Source organism: Heterocephalus glaber, unplaced genomic scaffold (genome assembly GCF_053883595.1).
Source record: "Heterocephalus glaber isolate CG9 unplaced genomic scaffold, H.glaber_assembly_v1.0 deba00001452, whole genome shotgun sequence".
NCBI classification, from domain to species: Eukaryota; Metazoa; Chordata; class Mammalia; order Rodentia; family Bathyergidae; genus Heterocephalus; species Heterocephalus glaber.
In genome coordinates this window covers 11,175,612-11,190,180 of record NW_028258302.1, presented here as the reverse complement: position 1 = coordinate 11,190,180, position 14,569 = coordinate 11,175,612, and the positions used below count along the sequence as shown (strand labels likewise).

General features: G+C 43.6%; 1 protein-coding gene across 2 annotated transcripts in view; it reads left to right on the top strand.

Annotated features, from left to right (window-relative positions):
• Window positions 1–6,561, top strand: part of Khdrbs1 (KH RNA binding domain containing, signal transduction associated 1) — a 48,143-nt gene extending 41,582 nt beyond the window's left edge. For both annotated transcript variants that reach the window (XM_004850831.4, XM_087215385.1), the window contains exon 11: window positions 5,883–6,561. The gene's annotated coding sequence lies outside the window, so the exon portion shown is untranslated. The remainder of the gene's footprint in view (window positions 1–5,882) is intronic.
• The last annotated feature ends 8,008 nt before the right edge of the window (window positions 6,562–14,569 follow it).

Sequence of the window (14,569 nt, the reverse complement as noted above, 5' to 3'; positions counted from 1 at the left end):
TATTGTAATAGTTACAATCAGTGTTAGTTAACAGTAGTGTTGTTCTGCTGCTGCACTGAATACCAGGAGCCTGGATTAGCTGAGAAGCTTGCGGAGTATGAGAGAAAGAATAATATTTAAGGTCATTCGTTTTCCTGTGGGGTGGGGGGGCCTAACACGTGCTAGACAAGCACTATACCACTGAAGCTACGCCCTAACCCTAAAATTCAAATCTTAAAGGATAAGAATCTTCCATGCTGGGACAGATAGTGTAACATAACACTTTATTATAGCTTTGAATAGATGAATTTCAAATTCTTCCTCCAAAGCTAGGTTTTGGAATATCCTTTTCACATCTCACTTTTATCTTGTATAAATGGAGATAACTATTTACTTCACAATATTGTTTTGAAGATTGAGTGAGCTATTTCATGTAAAACATTAAACATGACATGTAGTAAGCATTTGAGAAGTATTAGCTATAGATAGAGGCTGCTACAAGTGTAGGCTAGTGCTGATTTTTTTTTTTTTTTTTTTTTTTTTTGCTACCGGGTATCAAACTGGGATCTTTGCGTTTGCGCAGCAGGTGGTGAAACCACTGAACTAAATCCCCAGCCCTGCTAGTGCTGATTTTGAAAAGGTAAAATTAGCCAGGCATGGTGGTGTGTAACTGTAATCCCATCTACTTGGGAAGCTGAGGCAGTATAGCAAGTTCCAGGTCAGCCTGGGCAACCTAGCAAGAGACTATCAAAAACTCAAGGGCCGAGGATGCAGCTCAGTACAAAGACCCTAGATTCAATACTCAGTATCACTACCACCACCACCACCACCACCACCACCCCCACACACACTAAACTTTAGTGTCTAAACAGTAGTTAAAGACTTTAGTATGAGAGTGACTTGACCCACATCTGTTAGCCACTGTGCTGGCAAGATGGTAAAAAGGGAAAACAAAAGAGAAAAGCATTCCATGAAGTGGCACCACTTCAAGAAGGTAAAGGGGATCATCTTCCTCCCTCATCTTGTCTTCCTCCAGCTCACTCTCTTACCTGAAGGATTTTCGGTTCCTACCTTTTTACAAAAACAAAAATTCTCTCTTGCTAGCTATTAGGCCTGTTTGTTAGGGCCACTGTGTTCTCTCTCACGCTGTGGGATGTACTTCTTTTCCTACTTTTATTTGGCTCAAACTTGCTCTGCAGAGCCTGCCTATTTTCCTGCCTTTAATGAAACTTTGCTACAGTTTAAAAAAAAAGCATGGTCCACATCCCTGTAATCCCAGCACTCAGGAGACTGAGGCAGGAGGATTGCCATGAGTTCAAGGCCAGCCTGGGCTACATAGTGAGGTCAAGGCCAGTCTGAACTACATAGCAAGACCTTGTCTCAAAAAAAGATATTAGAACTTTGTCATATATTGATGGAATCTCCTCCAATACTGTGCCTTTTACTTGCCCTGTTGAATTAGAGACCAAAGCTTTTTGAGTCTCTAGTGATAGAAACTTTGCTCTTAAATAAGACTGCTTTGTTACTCTATTCAGATCCTGAATGGTTGAAGTCAGTGCCTCCACTCTAAGCTCCTAATTCAGTGTTAATATTGCTGGGAGTATCATACAGCATGTTATCACTTTAATTCTCACAACCTTGTGAAGTGTGTATTAACCCTGGTATATAAAGTGTGAACCTGATATGTAGAGGTTAAGACAGTCACACGGACAGAGAGCTAGAGTTCTGACCCAAGTCTTTCTGCTTCTACTTTGCTGCTTCCTGATCTCCTTTTTAGCTAGAGTAGCCACAAAATGAGCTTGCGCTGAAAGTAGTTCATAACCTTGATGTATCGGACAGGTGTCCCTGGCTTGGTTTCCAGATTGAGCCTCCCCCACTCTTTTCTTGACTCACATGTACCTCCCGTTCTCCAGATTAATAATCATTACATGTTTGAGCTAGCACACATCTGATGAATATTTAATGGCATTGAGCAGACAGGCTGGAAACAGCTGTCTGAGATAGCAGCTGTTGGGGGGAGGGAAAGAAGTCCACTACACTGACTGACTGCCATTCTTTTGTTTCCTAGCCTAGAAAAAAATAGGCCTGTCCCTTCTAGGCCCCTTAGGAGCAAAGACCTATGGTAGGTAATGTACTGTAGTCCTTGTCCTGAGGACAAAGACGTTAACACTCAAACACCAGACTAAACACTTGGTGGGGAAAGTAGCAGACATGTTCATTGACATCTAGAATCAATTTTCTAACACCTATGGCTGGAGTTTTCTATTCTCTTGTCTTTGCTAAGACTAGATCTGAGTGTATGTTCTCACCTATTTCTTGTGCAAAATGATTTATATCTGGAAGGGACTTAGAGCCATGTGGCTGCTTCTTAGCTTTTATGTGTGTGTGTCTGTGTGCTTTTTGTTTTTGAGACAGCGTCTTGCTATGTAGTTCAGGCTTGCCTTGAATTCACTGTGTAGCCTAGGCTGGCCTCAAACTTGGAAATTCTCCTGCCTCAGCCTCCCATGTGCTGGTATTACAGGTGTGCACCACAATGCTCAGGTTTTAGTTTTTTTTTTTTTTTTCCTGGACAGGGTCTTGCTATGTAATTCAAGCTGGCCTCAAACTCACAGTAATCCTGCCTCAGCCTCCCAAGTGCTGGTGTTACAGGCAAGCGCCACCATGCCCAATTTACACCTTCGCTGCTTGATACCCCTTGACTATAGATGCCATGGCTGCTCAGTAATGATTGCCTTCCTCATTCCCAACCTGTGCTGTGGCATTTGTCGTCTTCAGCTCCATCTCAGGCAGAAAATGGGCAAGTAAAGTTCTTAGACAGATACACTGCTGGCCTTGTGCTTTCCTTCACTTGGATCTAGGGAGCTTCCTGCTTCAGGAAAGCTTTGGAAATGTTTTGGTATTCCTAAAAAAAAGATGGCTTATTTGAGATGTTGCTAGACAGTGTGAAGCACAGCCAGATCACTACCCCTGGAGTAGTCAGCTAAGTAGGGTACCTGGCCAGAAATTCAGGTACTTTTTCTGTTTCTTAGGTTTTTGTTTTGTGTTTTGTTTTGTTTTGTTTAGACAGGATCTTGCTATATAGTTTCCCAGGATGGCTTCAAACTCATGGCAATCCTCCTGCCTCAGCCTCCCAAGAGCTGGGATTACAGGCATGTGCCATCATGCCCAGCCATTTTTTTCTGATCTTAGTACTACATTAAGATACTAAAATTAGCTGTTCCATTGTCAGCCTCTGCAGCCCAGCCTACTTTAGGACATCTAGTCTCTTTCCCCACAGTATATGTGAGGACTTGGGATAGAGTAGTTTAGAATGCCAGGGTCAATTCTTCTCTGGGGTCTTTTGACTCCAGCAGATGTATGGTGTGTGCTACCCATCTCTCAGTCCTTTGGGGTTGTAATTTTGGAAACAAAGTCTACATTTGCCTTTGAGACCAAAAAAAAAAACAGCTGGGAGGGCCGGGGATTTAGCTCAGTGGTTCCGGCGTCTGCCTTGCAAGCCCAAGGTCCCAAGTTCGATCCCTGATACCAAAAAAACAAAACAAAACTGGGAATGTAGCTCAATGGTCGGGGACTTGCACAGTATTCTTGAGGTCCTGTGTTCAGTCCCCAGCATTGATTGTACAAAAAGAGGGAAAAAAATACCTTGTGCTTTGATGTGATTCTTTATAAATTACTCTCCTAGGGCCGGGATGTAGCTCAGTGGTTTCGCTGCCTGCTGTGCAAGCACAAGGACCCGAGTTCGATCCCCGGTACCAAATAAATAAATAAAAATTACTCTCCAGAAATCAATACAAATGGCCCCTTTGGGTTGTTTGTTTGTTTTTGTTTAAGACAGGGTCTCACCATGTAGTTCAGGCTGGCCTAGAACTTGTAGCAGTCCTCCTGCCTCAGCCAGCCAAGTGCTGGGTTTGCAGGTATGTGTCACCACACCAGGCTTCATTCTTTTTTTATATTTACTGTTACAAATTGGAATGACTACTATGTGCCTAGAACTGGATATTCATAAAATGGTCCTTGCCCTGGCATGATGGTAATGCCAGGACTCAGAAAACTGAGACAGAAGGGTCTCCGTAAGTTCAAGGCTGGCCTAAGCTACATAGTGACTTCAAGGCCAACCTGAACTACAGAAAAAAAAGGGGGGGGGTGTTTCCTGGATTCATGGAGCTTACAGAATATGTGAAGAGACAAACATATTAATTGCATAAATAAAATTTTGGTAAGTTCAATAAAAGAAAGGGGGCCCTTTGAGGGCATCCAACTTGGATTTCCCTAGAGGAAACTACATTTAAGCTGACATCTAAAGGAAAATGGCTTGGCAGAGGGCTTGGGAGATCGTTTGATGAAAGAACATGAAGCGTATTGTAGGCAGGGAGTAAGATTTAGGTGGGTTCAAGGTGATTTAGGAACCTAGAACTTAGTCTGAGGGCATACTAAAGACTGTTAAGTTAGGAAGTGCTGGAGAATGATGCTCCACCCCACCCCACTGCCAACCCATGTGGTTGTGGTGGTGAAGATACTGGGGATTAAATTCAGGTCCTAATTTTTGCCCTACCACTGAGATAATCCCCATTGCTTTTTTACTTTCGAGATGGAGTCTTGCTGAGCTTCCCAGGCTGGCCTCAAACTTAGGATTCTCCTGCCTCAGCCTTTCAAGTAGCTTGGTTTACAGGCATGCAACACAGTGCCAGCTCAACATTATTAGATTTCTAGTTTTACTTTATTTGCAGTGCTGGGGATTGAACCCAGGATCTCATGCATGCTAGGCAAGGTGCTTTACTACTGAGTCCCATTTCCAGCTCAGATTTCTGATTTTAAAACTTCAGTTGCTGATAAGTGGAGAATAGTTATGGGGACCTAATGTTAGGAAGTCTTGTTAGTCTAGACAGGAAGTAAGAAAGGCCTGTGGTAGACCTATGATATAACTCAGTGGTACCCTGGGTTCATTCTCAACATTATTTAAAAAGGTGGGGCTGGGAACGTAGCACAGTAGTACAGCACTTGCCTACCATGTGAGAGGCCCAGGAGTTGGATCCCCAGCATAAGAAAAAGGACTATTGTAGAATAATACCATTGAAAATGAGAACTAGCCGGGATTTAGCTCAGTGGTTCCACCACTTGCCTTGCAAGCACAAGGTCCTGAGTTTGATCCCTGGTACCAAAAAAAAAAAAGAAAGAAAATGAAAATGAAGAGAACTAAATGGATTCAAAAGCTTTTAAGTGACAGACTGAACATAATTTGGTGATTGATTAGACATGGGAGAAGTATTTATTAAGGTAGATATGTATTGAGTCACTGACTAGAACAAGAGAAATGGTAGTATCACTTAGAGAAAAGCAGCGCTATAAGCATCTGATCAAGTCTTTGGCTTGTGCCCTAGGATTTATGTGTGTCTCTCCTATGAGCAACCCTTAGAATTTGGGGCTGGGATGAACTACTTATAAGGCCAGAAAAGATAGTCCCCTGAACCTAGAATTGAATTAGTAATAGCAATAAGAAGATGCCTGTTTACCATTCCCTTCCAAAGGCTTTGATTAAAGCTTTTTGATCTTTTTCGTATCTCTTGGAGAGCACATAGCATTTTGTTTGTGAATCTGAGGGCCCACACATTAGGCCCTACATTCAGTTCCTTCTTCCCTGGATCACTCAGCTCATGTATGGCCAGGAATGGGAGGTTTGGATTATGAGACTCCATTTTCATTATCTGACAGCAAAAGAGAGAACTCATAGGCTATGGACTCCTGACAGTCTGTGTACCTGAAATCCTGTGTACTGAATGAAACAACTGGCATTGTTCTGTGGGATAGAGAAATTGGAAGGAGGCCACCTTAGCCAGATGGGAGGGTGGGAAGCCCTCTGATGGAGAACCTTCATGTTTCTTAATTTACCACTTTTGTCTTTGCAGCTGTCCGAAGAGTCTAGAAACCAGGAGAGCTACCTGCTATAAACAGCCATCCTGGAGGCATTTGCTGAGCACGGAGAAACCCGGGAGAGATCAACAGTTCTGTTTCACACACACACACCCACCCCTTGATCTATCCGATTTACCTACAGAGAGCCAGCCAGAATCATCTTCTAAGAATCTTTGGGCCCAGAACAGAGACCTTAAGGGTCAGAGGACTGTGATGCTTAACATTTAAACTTGCTCAAGACTTTAGAGTTGAAAGGGATTAACAGTATCCCTAGCATGACCTTCTAGATCAGAATAGACTGGCAACTTTTATACATGACATTCCCATGCTGTCTTTCCCTTCAGCCTCCTGCAAAATTTGCTGAACACTCTACCACCACCTCCTTTTCCTCCCTGCTACACCTGTGTTGTGGGTGTTAGCCTGGCCGCCCTTGGTCTCTTCCAGAGAGAGAATAGTCACTTCCTCTTGTAACAAGCTAAGGAAAACTAAGTGAGAAGGTTCATTTACTTTGGGTAAGCAATTTAACCTCTGAGCCTATTTTTCTTTTCATTGTTCATTACTTGTCCAAAAAGCTCCTATAAGACAGGGGTTTTTTCTACTTCATTTCTGTACCATGTTCCTTCCCAACAAGTATCTGACCCCAAGGAGCTCAATAAAGGTTTGGTCAAGTGATGAGTGGTCTCCCTCTGGTAGCTTCTATCAACTTTGGGAAAGAACCAAAGCCCTCTATCTAGCTTTCTTTCCCTCTAGCTATACTAGGCCAGCTGTTTGTCCTCACATTTTCTCCTGAAGGATTGATTGGCAAGTCCATGTTTGATAGATTCTGGATTTCTACAGCCTGTGCCTAGCTGATTTACACTATTTTCTGAGAGGTTAGGGACTTCCAATACTGTGCTCTTCCCTAATGCCTTTGGGTTATTTATACAAATGATTTACGGGAAAAGACTCAGTTTAGGGTGGGAGGCTTTCTGTATTTTAACTGCCTAGGGCATTCTCATGAGCTTGGATTCATTCTTAGCAGGAACAGAAGTATAGTGGAATGGGACCTTGAAATCAGTTGATTTTTGTTGGACAAGCTTTTTAACCTCTGAGCCTGCTAGTCTTCATTGTTGATGACTATAAATAGTAGCTAATAATTTGATTAATAATAATGACCACATACCTGGCACATTGTCATGCACTTTACATGGACTGTTTCATTTAATCCTCCACCCAGTATATTTATTTTACAAATGAGGAAACAAATAATTTGGCTGTTTAGAAAAAGGTACACAGGTGATTTGAAACAGTAATGTTACTGGGATGTGAGACTTTCAGGGATAAAACGGTGCATCCCAGGCAAACCTAGATGAGTTTGTCACTCTGTATGCATGGGAGGCTCTGAATGCATGGCTAGCCCCTAAGGCTGTATTTTTCCTTGGCTGCTGCTTGGGTTTCCTGATTTGTTCCAGATTTCTTTCAGTTCACTAAACAAGGGAGGAGATGCAGTGAAGAGTGAGGGAAGTAGATGATGTTCTGGTTGTAGATAAATGGAGGCACAGAACCTGCATCACTGAGGAGCCAGTGTTCCGTTAGGATCCCTCAACCCCCAGGTACATGTTATCTACTTGAGAGCCACACACATTTGCAAGAAAGCTCATAAGACTGAAGCCAAATAGATCTGGACTCAAACGCCAGTTCTTGGCTTGTATTTTTAAGTTTGTTTATCCCATAAAAGTAGGATAATAACCCCTCTACTGAACGGAATCTGAGAAGCAAATGAAATGTGTTTTAAATGCCTAGCATGAATCCCAACATGATACTGTTCAACACTTCAGTTTCCTTTTATTTCACATTTCTGAGTCTTACCAGTCCTGTTGTCTTGTCACCATCACACAGCTTCCTCCTGTCCCCATTACCAGTTAGGCCCAAAGGATCTTCCTTTGAGAGTTCTAACCCAGTGGGTTTGACCCACCCACCCAGCTGCCCTGCATGTCAGTCACCTCCTCTGCAAGCTGAGGAGGATGACATCAGCCTCTCCAACCCTGTGGACTGTTTTGAGCCATAAATATTTCAGAAGGGCCTTTCTCTGGCTGTTGCCAGGGTGATGGACTCTCAGGGGACTAGGGAGGGAGTGTGGAGGCAAGGCTGGCAGCCCAGAGCCTAGCAGCAGAGCTGGCCCTGGAAGGGCGGGTATGAGAGTTGGCCAAGAGCCCATGTTCACAGCTCTGAAAGCTATGGCTCTGCCTGCCTGCCAGTCCTTTCTTGGGTACCTCAGAGCTGCTCCTGCTATTTCCAGGGCCATGCTCTGCCCTTGTTCACTTTTGTCTTAGGTAAACTGTTAGATGTCATTGATCCTTCATTTTAACATTTCAAATAGAACTGGGGGGTGGGGTGCCTCAGTGTAGGTAAATGGAGAAGACAAGGTACAAAAAGTTTGTAAAAATTCTGTGAAATGCTAGACATAAACCACAAATGGAGAAGTTAGGCCTCGTTAACCTATTTTTGTTGTTGGGTTTTTGGTGCTGGGCATTGAACCCAGGGTACTACTAAACTATATCCCCAGCCCTTTTAATTTTTTGAGACAGTCTTGTTAAATTGCCCTGGCAGGACTTGAACTCAAAATTCTACCTCGGTTCTGGAATTGCAGCCCTGTGCCACTGCACCCAGCTTCTGTTTTTTGTTGAGACAGGGTCTTGCTGTGTAGTCCAGGCTGGCCTTAAACTCAAGATCCTCCTGCCTCAGCTTCCTGAGTGCTGAGATTACAGACTGCACCACCATGCCCAACTGCCCCCCCACCCCATTTTATGAATGCCATAATTTATCCAATCCTGCTGGGTGTAGTGGTGCACCCCTGTAATCCCAGCACTGGGGAGGCTGAGGCAGGAGGACTGCCACAAATTCAAGACCAGCCTGAACTCCATAGTGAGTTCAAGACCAGCCTGGCTTTTTGAGACTCTCAAAAAAGCAAAAACATTTTTTTTTAATCCAGTCTTTTTGGATCTTGGGTCTGATCAATCAAACTGGATATTCACTGGTCCAGGATTTACTTCATGATCTACTTCAGAGATGTGATGCCTATCATGCACACTTGCCATTTTTCTCAGATTCTAAGCACTGAGGAGGTTAGTCCTGAGCCAGCTGAACCCTCAACCTTGGCAAACTTAAAGAGGAGAAGTTGAGGACCCCTCCTCAGACTTTCACAATTTGCAGCCACCAGGCTACTGTACACTGCCCTTTCTGATAGACCTAGAGGCTGAGGTCCAGATGCCATGTACCACCCTAAAGACTTATTCTCACATACAGCCCTCTTCATTTCCTTACTGTAACCTTCCTTACACTGTAGCCCCAGCTCCTTTTTCCTAAGGATCCCAGGTCAAGGTAGACTATCTGTCCTGGCACAGAGTATCCAAAGGAACTTTCCCTCGTGTTTTAGGAGCAGAGCTAAGTCTTTGGCTTAAATACAGAAACCTAGGCTCCCAAATAATCTTCCATACACTTCTTCCTAGAGACCTTGTGTCTGGTTGGCCGTGGCGCTCCAGATTGTACATTATGCCCAATCCTCTTTATTCAGTATACATCTGAGAAGGAAAAGAGACCAAAAGGGATACTTAGAGCCATGCCTCACCTCTACTATTGAGCGCTGGATCAGGTCCAGGATTCAGCACCTCCACCCAGGGGTGCCAGGCTCAGTGCTCAGGGAGCTCTGATTTCTTTGTATCCGGCTCTCTCTGGTGGTTGTGATGTGCATTGCAGGGTAATAAGACAACTGACTGAACTTCAGATCACCCTGAAGAAGGATGATTTGCTCTACACCAAGGAAAAGAATCCTCTGCACCTCCTGATCATAATCACTCCATTTCTCAAATGGGATATCTCTTCCATCTGATCTTCATCAATCCTTACAACAATAAATGGGAATTAGCCAAGTTTTACAGATGAAATTAGTTTACAGAGGCAGAATCAAGTCCAAATTCCTTACTATGGATAGGCTTCAGAAACCTTACATAATCTGAAGGGGGGGGGCTACTGAAGAGTGAACACAGAGCCTCCCCACTGAGCTACATCCGCAGCCCTTTTTTTCTTAGATAGGGTCTCAACAAATTGCTTAGGCTGGCCTCAAACTCATGGTCCTCCTGACTCAGCTTCCCAGAGTGCCAGGATTACAGGTGTGCACCATCACACCCACCTTCAACTGAACCTATTTTTCCAACCTTATCTTCAGTCATTCTCAAGTGAAGTGGACATGCTGTTCTGGAGCATAGCTTACCTCCAGACCTTTGATCATTATGTTCCCTCTATACTCATTACCTCCCCACCCCAGACAACATTACCTATCAAAACTCTATTTTCAACTGAAAAAGTAATTCCCAGGTTTCATATGTATTACCTTTGTAATAATTAAATGTTATAAGATGTAGACAAACGTCTGGATGAGAACAGGTGGGTTGGTGGCTCTGAGGTGGAAAGTTGTGAACGGGGACTAATATTTAAGAAGCACTTACAATGCACCAGGCACTAGTCTATGCACTTTACACAGATTGTCCTCACCATAATCCCAAAAGGTATGTGATATGATCAAAAATATGATGAATGTTTAAATTTTTTATAATTACTACAATTAAAAAAAACATTGCAGCTGGGCATGGTGGCACACTCCTGTAATCCCAGAACTCAGGAGGCTGAGGCAGGAGGATTGTTGCAAGTTTGAGGCCAGCCTAGGCTACAAAGTTCAAAGCCAGCCTAAACTACATAGTCACTGTCTCAACAAAATAAAACAACACATTGTCATTAATCCCCCTCAAAGCCCCTGCACCTGCTTTGAACACATTTATCTCATTGTCCTTGCTACTTTCTGAAGCAGTTCAGGGAGACCTCTTTTATGATTGTCTTCGGTTGTGCTTTCATGACTGACTCAGTGTCCTAAATCAATTCACAATATTTACTGTCTCATAGTCATTTTGACTTTGGAACAGAGCCAGAAGTTACATTCCACACTTTATCTTAGCCAAAAGGTCGAGAAGTGATCAGCAGCCACATTCCAGGTGTGGTGAATAAAATGGATGAGAACACACCATAATGTTTTTACAAACCTGCCTTTCCATTGGATGATAGTCACACCAAGTAAAGATACTCTCAAAAGAGAACTTCTAGAACTGCAAGAGCAATGGATGTGGCAAGAGCAATAAGGATAAGTGTGTTCAAAGTGATGAGAGTTTTTTGAGGGGGATTAATGGCAGAGTGTCTTTTCTGTAACATTTAAACACTATTTTGATCACACCTTATACTGTCCTCACTTGAGGAAACTGAGGTACCAAGAGGTTGGGTAACTGCCTAAGCTCATGCAGCCAGTAATGGTAGAGCTGGGATTTGATTCCATGTAAGTCTTGCTCTAAAGATACTCTTAGTAACTACATTGGTTGATTGACAGGAAGGGTCTCTATGTAGTTCAGGCTGGCCTTGAATTCCCTATATAGCCCATGCTGGCCTCAAACTCACTTCAATCCTCCTGCCTCATCCCCTAAATGCTGGGTAACAGGCATGTGTCACCATGCCCCACAATAACTACATTTTAAAGTGAAAATACTGCCTTTCATTTCAGTTAAATTAAACTGACACTTCAGAAGGCTGCATTGTGTCTTACCCTGTGGTTTCAGCACCTCTGTCTACCACCATAGGTCTGCACAATCTATGTTGAAAACTGTTGATCTAGAGGACAAATTTGTAAACATTGAGCCTTTGACCCACAATATCATGACCAAAGAAAAGTTCTCAACTCCTAGGCCCCAGCAACACTGGACTGGCACAGAGCCAATGGCATTTCCTCAAAAATTTAAGACTCCTGGAAGAGCCAATGCAGAGCCCAGTTAGTCAGGAAATGAAGGTTCAGAGAGGGGAAGTGAGAACTTCAAGGTCACAAAGCAGCTGAGATGTGCTCACAGATTTGGAGGATAAGCTTAGCCAACATCCTGCTATCATGATCATGTCCTTTAGGGAGCCTATAGGAGACGGATGGGAAAGGACCAAATCCCTAGATATTTCTGGTAAATACCAGGGTGGAAGTGTATATTGTTCTAGATGATTTCAGTTGCAGTTGCCAGACACCAAACTTAAACTGACTTTTCGTAACAGAAAAGTCCATAAAGGCTGAGGATAGTATATGCCTGTAATCTTAGCTACTTAGGAGGCTGAGGCAGGATTGCAAGTTCCAGGCCAGCCTAAGCAATTTTGCAAGACCTTGTCTCAAAAGTTAAAAAGGGCTGGGGATGCTGCTCAGTGTTCCCTAGATTCAATCACTCTCCAGTATTGCGGGGGGAGGGTTCCACATAAAGGCTTCAGGTTTGGCTGGATCCAGGAGTTCAAATGATGCCACAGAAATTGCACTCCCTCCCTCCCTCAATGCTGGCAGTCAAACCAAGGCCTTCACACATACTGGGCAAGTACTCTACCACTGAGCTACACCCCAAGCCTCAGAAAATTATTTCCTGATGTTTTCATTGTCAAACAAGTTGCTTTAATTGTCAGTTAAGTTCTCTCCCAAAAAAGTGTCATGACAGCCACTAAGAGCTCTGAGTTTATATCCTACTTGCTTAGCCATCCCTGAGGGTGGGGAGAGACAAATGTTTCTTTCCCAACAGACCCTACAAGTACATCTCATTTGACCTGACTGGGATTGCTAAAACGACCTCCCCCAATCCCAGCTAGTCACTAGCCTGAGGTGGCAGGATGTTGGAATGCTTTGATTTGCCAAGCCGGTATCATCTGCCCACCAGAACTACAGGGTGTGAGAGTGCCACCAAACTACAAATGGAATGAGATAGAGAGTTTTCCCTAAAGGAAATCCAGTGTTCTTATCAGAAGAAGGAGGAATGGATGATTGGCAGACAAAATCAATAGTCAACCTGAACAAGATGGGCTGGAAGCAAGGCATAGTGGCACACACCTGTCATTCTGCACTCTGGGAAGCTGAGGCAAGAATACGGTGAGTTCTGGGCAACTTATATGGTGTCTCAAATAAATAGAGCCAGGAATTTATCTCAGTGGTGGCGTGCCCCTTGCAAGCACAAGGTCCTGAGTTCAATCCCTGGTATGGAAAACTAATTAATTAATTAAAGGGCTGGGGATATAGCTCAGTGCAAAGACCCTAGGTTCAATCACTGGTTCAAAAAAAGGAAGTTCGGGGGCTGGGGTTGTAGCTGAATGGTACAGCACTTGCCTAGCATACATGAGGCTCTGGGTTTCATCCCCAAAACAGAGGAAGGCTCAAATCCTCCAGTGGCTTCCTGTCTCATACATAGTAAAAAACCATACAACCCTATATGACTCATCACTTCTCCCAACCCGCTCTCCTGTGTATTCCATCTAAACTACACAAGGTGCTTTGTTATCTCTTAAATATAACACGCCCATTTACCTGAAGGTCTTTGCATTGACTGTTCCTTCTGTCTGGAATTTCCCTTCTCCAGATAACTGCATGAGGTGCTCATTCTAGTCCTTCAGTGAAGCCCTGTTTAAATCTGTAGCACTTGTGCTTGCTTCGGCAGCACATACACTAAAAATTTGTAGCACTTATCCCCCTTTCTTGTTTTTCCTTTACACCAATTATTCCCTTCTAACATACTACGAAACTTACTATATTTATGTCTATCTCCTCCCATTTAACTGTAAGCTCTGTAGATATCTATTAAATATTTACTAATTCATTCAATTAATATTGATATTTATTATGTGTCAAGCACTGTGCTAAGCAATGGAGCTACATGGTGATTAAGACTGCTTATAATCTAGTGAGGGAAGTAATACTAGCAGTAGTAGTACATCATTTATCAAATGCTTCCTCTGCATTAAGTGCTTGCCAAAAATAATAACAATGGCTAACATTAATTAAAATAGTCTGCAGCTAGGCGTGGTGATGTGCACACCTGTAAATCTTAGCCACTTGGGAGGCTTCGGCAGGAAGATCTCAATTTGGAGGCCACCCTGAGCAAATAAGCAAGACCCTGTCAAATAAGTAAATAAATAAACAAACAGGGTGACTAACGTAGCTCAGTGGTACAGCACTTGCCTAGCGTGCATGAGGCCCTGGGTTGAATCCCTAGTATCGAAAAACAACAAAACCCAGACTGTTCAACGTGCGTTATTTCATTTAATCCTCAACCAAAACCTATAGGGTGAATATTACTAACTTTATTAAAAAGACCAAGAAACAGGATTTAAAGCTCAAAATTGGCAGAGTCAGCATCTGAAATAAGGTAAGGGCAGCGAGAATGTACAAATAAAATGAGGTAAGATGGGAGAAATATTTAGAAGTTGGGGTCAGCAAGACTAGGTCACAGATTGAGTGTGTGGTATCCGAGGGAAAGAGGGAAGTGACACCAAGATTTGGGGGTGGTCCAAAGTGCAACAAAGCCCAAGAGAAAGATGAAAGCCCGATTCTGGATGCAATGAGTTTGAGGTGCCTGTGGGCTGCTGTTAGATACAGACTATCTCCAGCAGAAGCAAAGAGGCGGTTCCGGCCCCTCCCTCGAGCCTGAAAAGGCACACAGGGAAAGAACAGGAGATGGGTTCCCTTCCCTTTTAGGTCTACTCAGTACCAGCTCCAAGAAGGGAGTGGGGTACCGCGAGACAAAGAGCGCTTCTGGTCTGCCTTGGCCCAGCGGCCCCTTTAAGAAGCGCGCTCCCGGCTCCCAGCCCGCCTTGT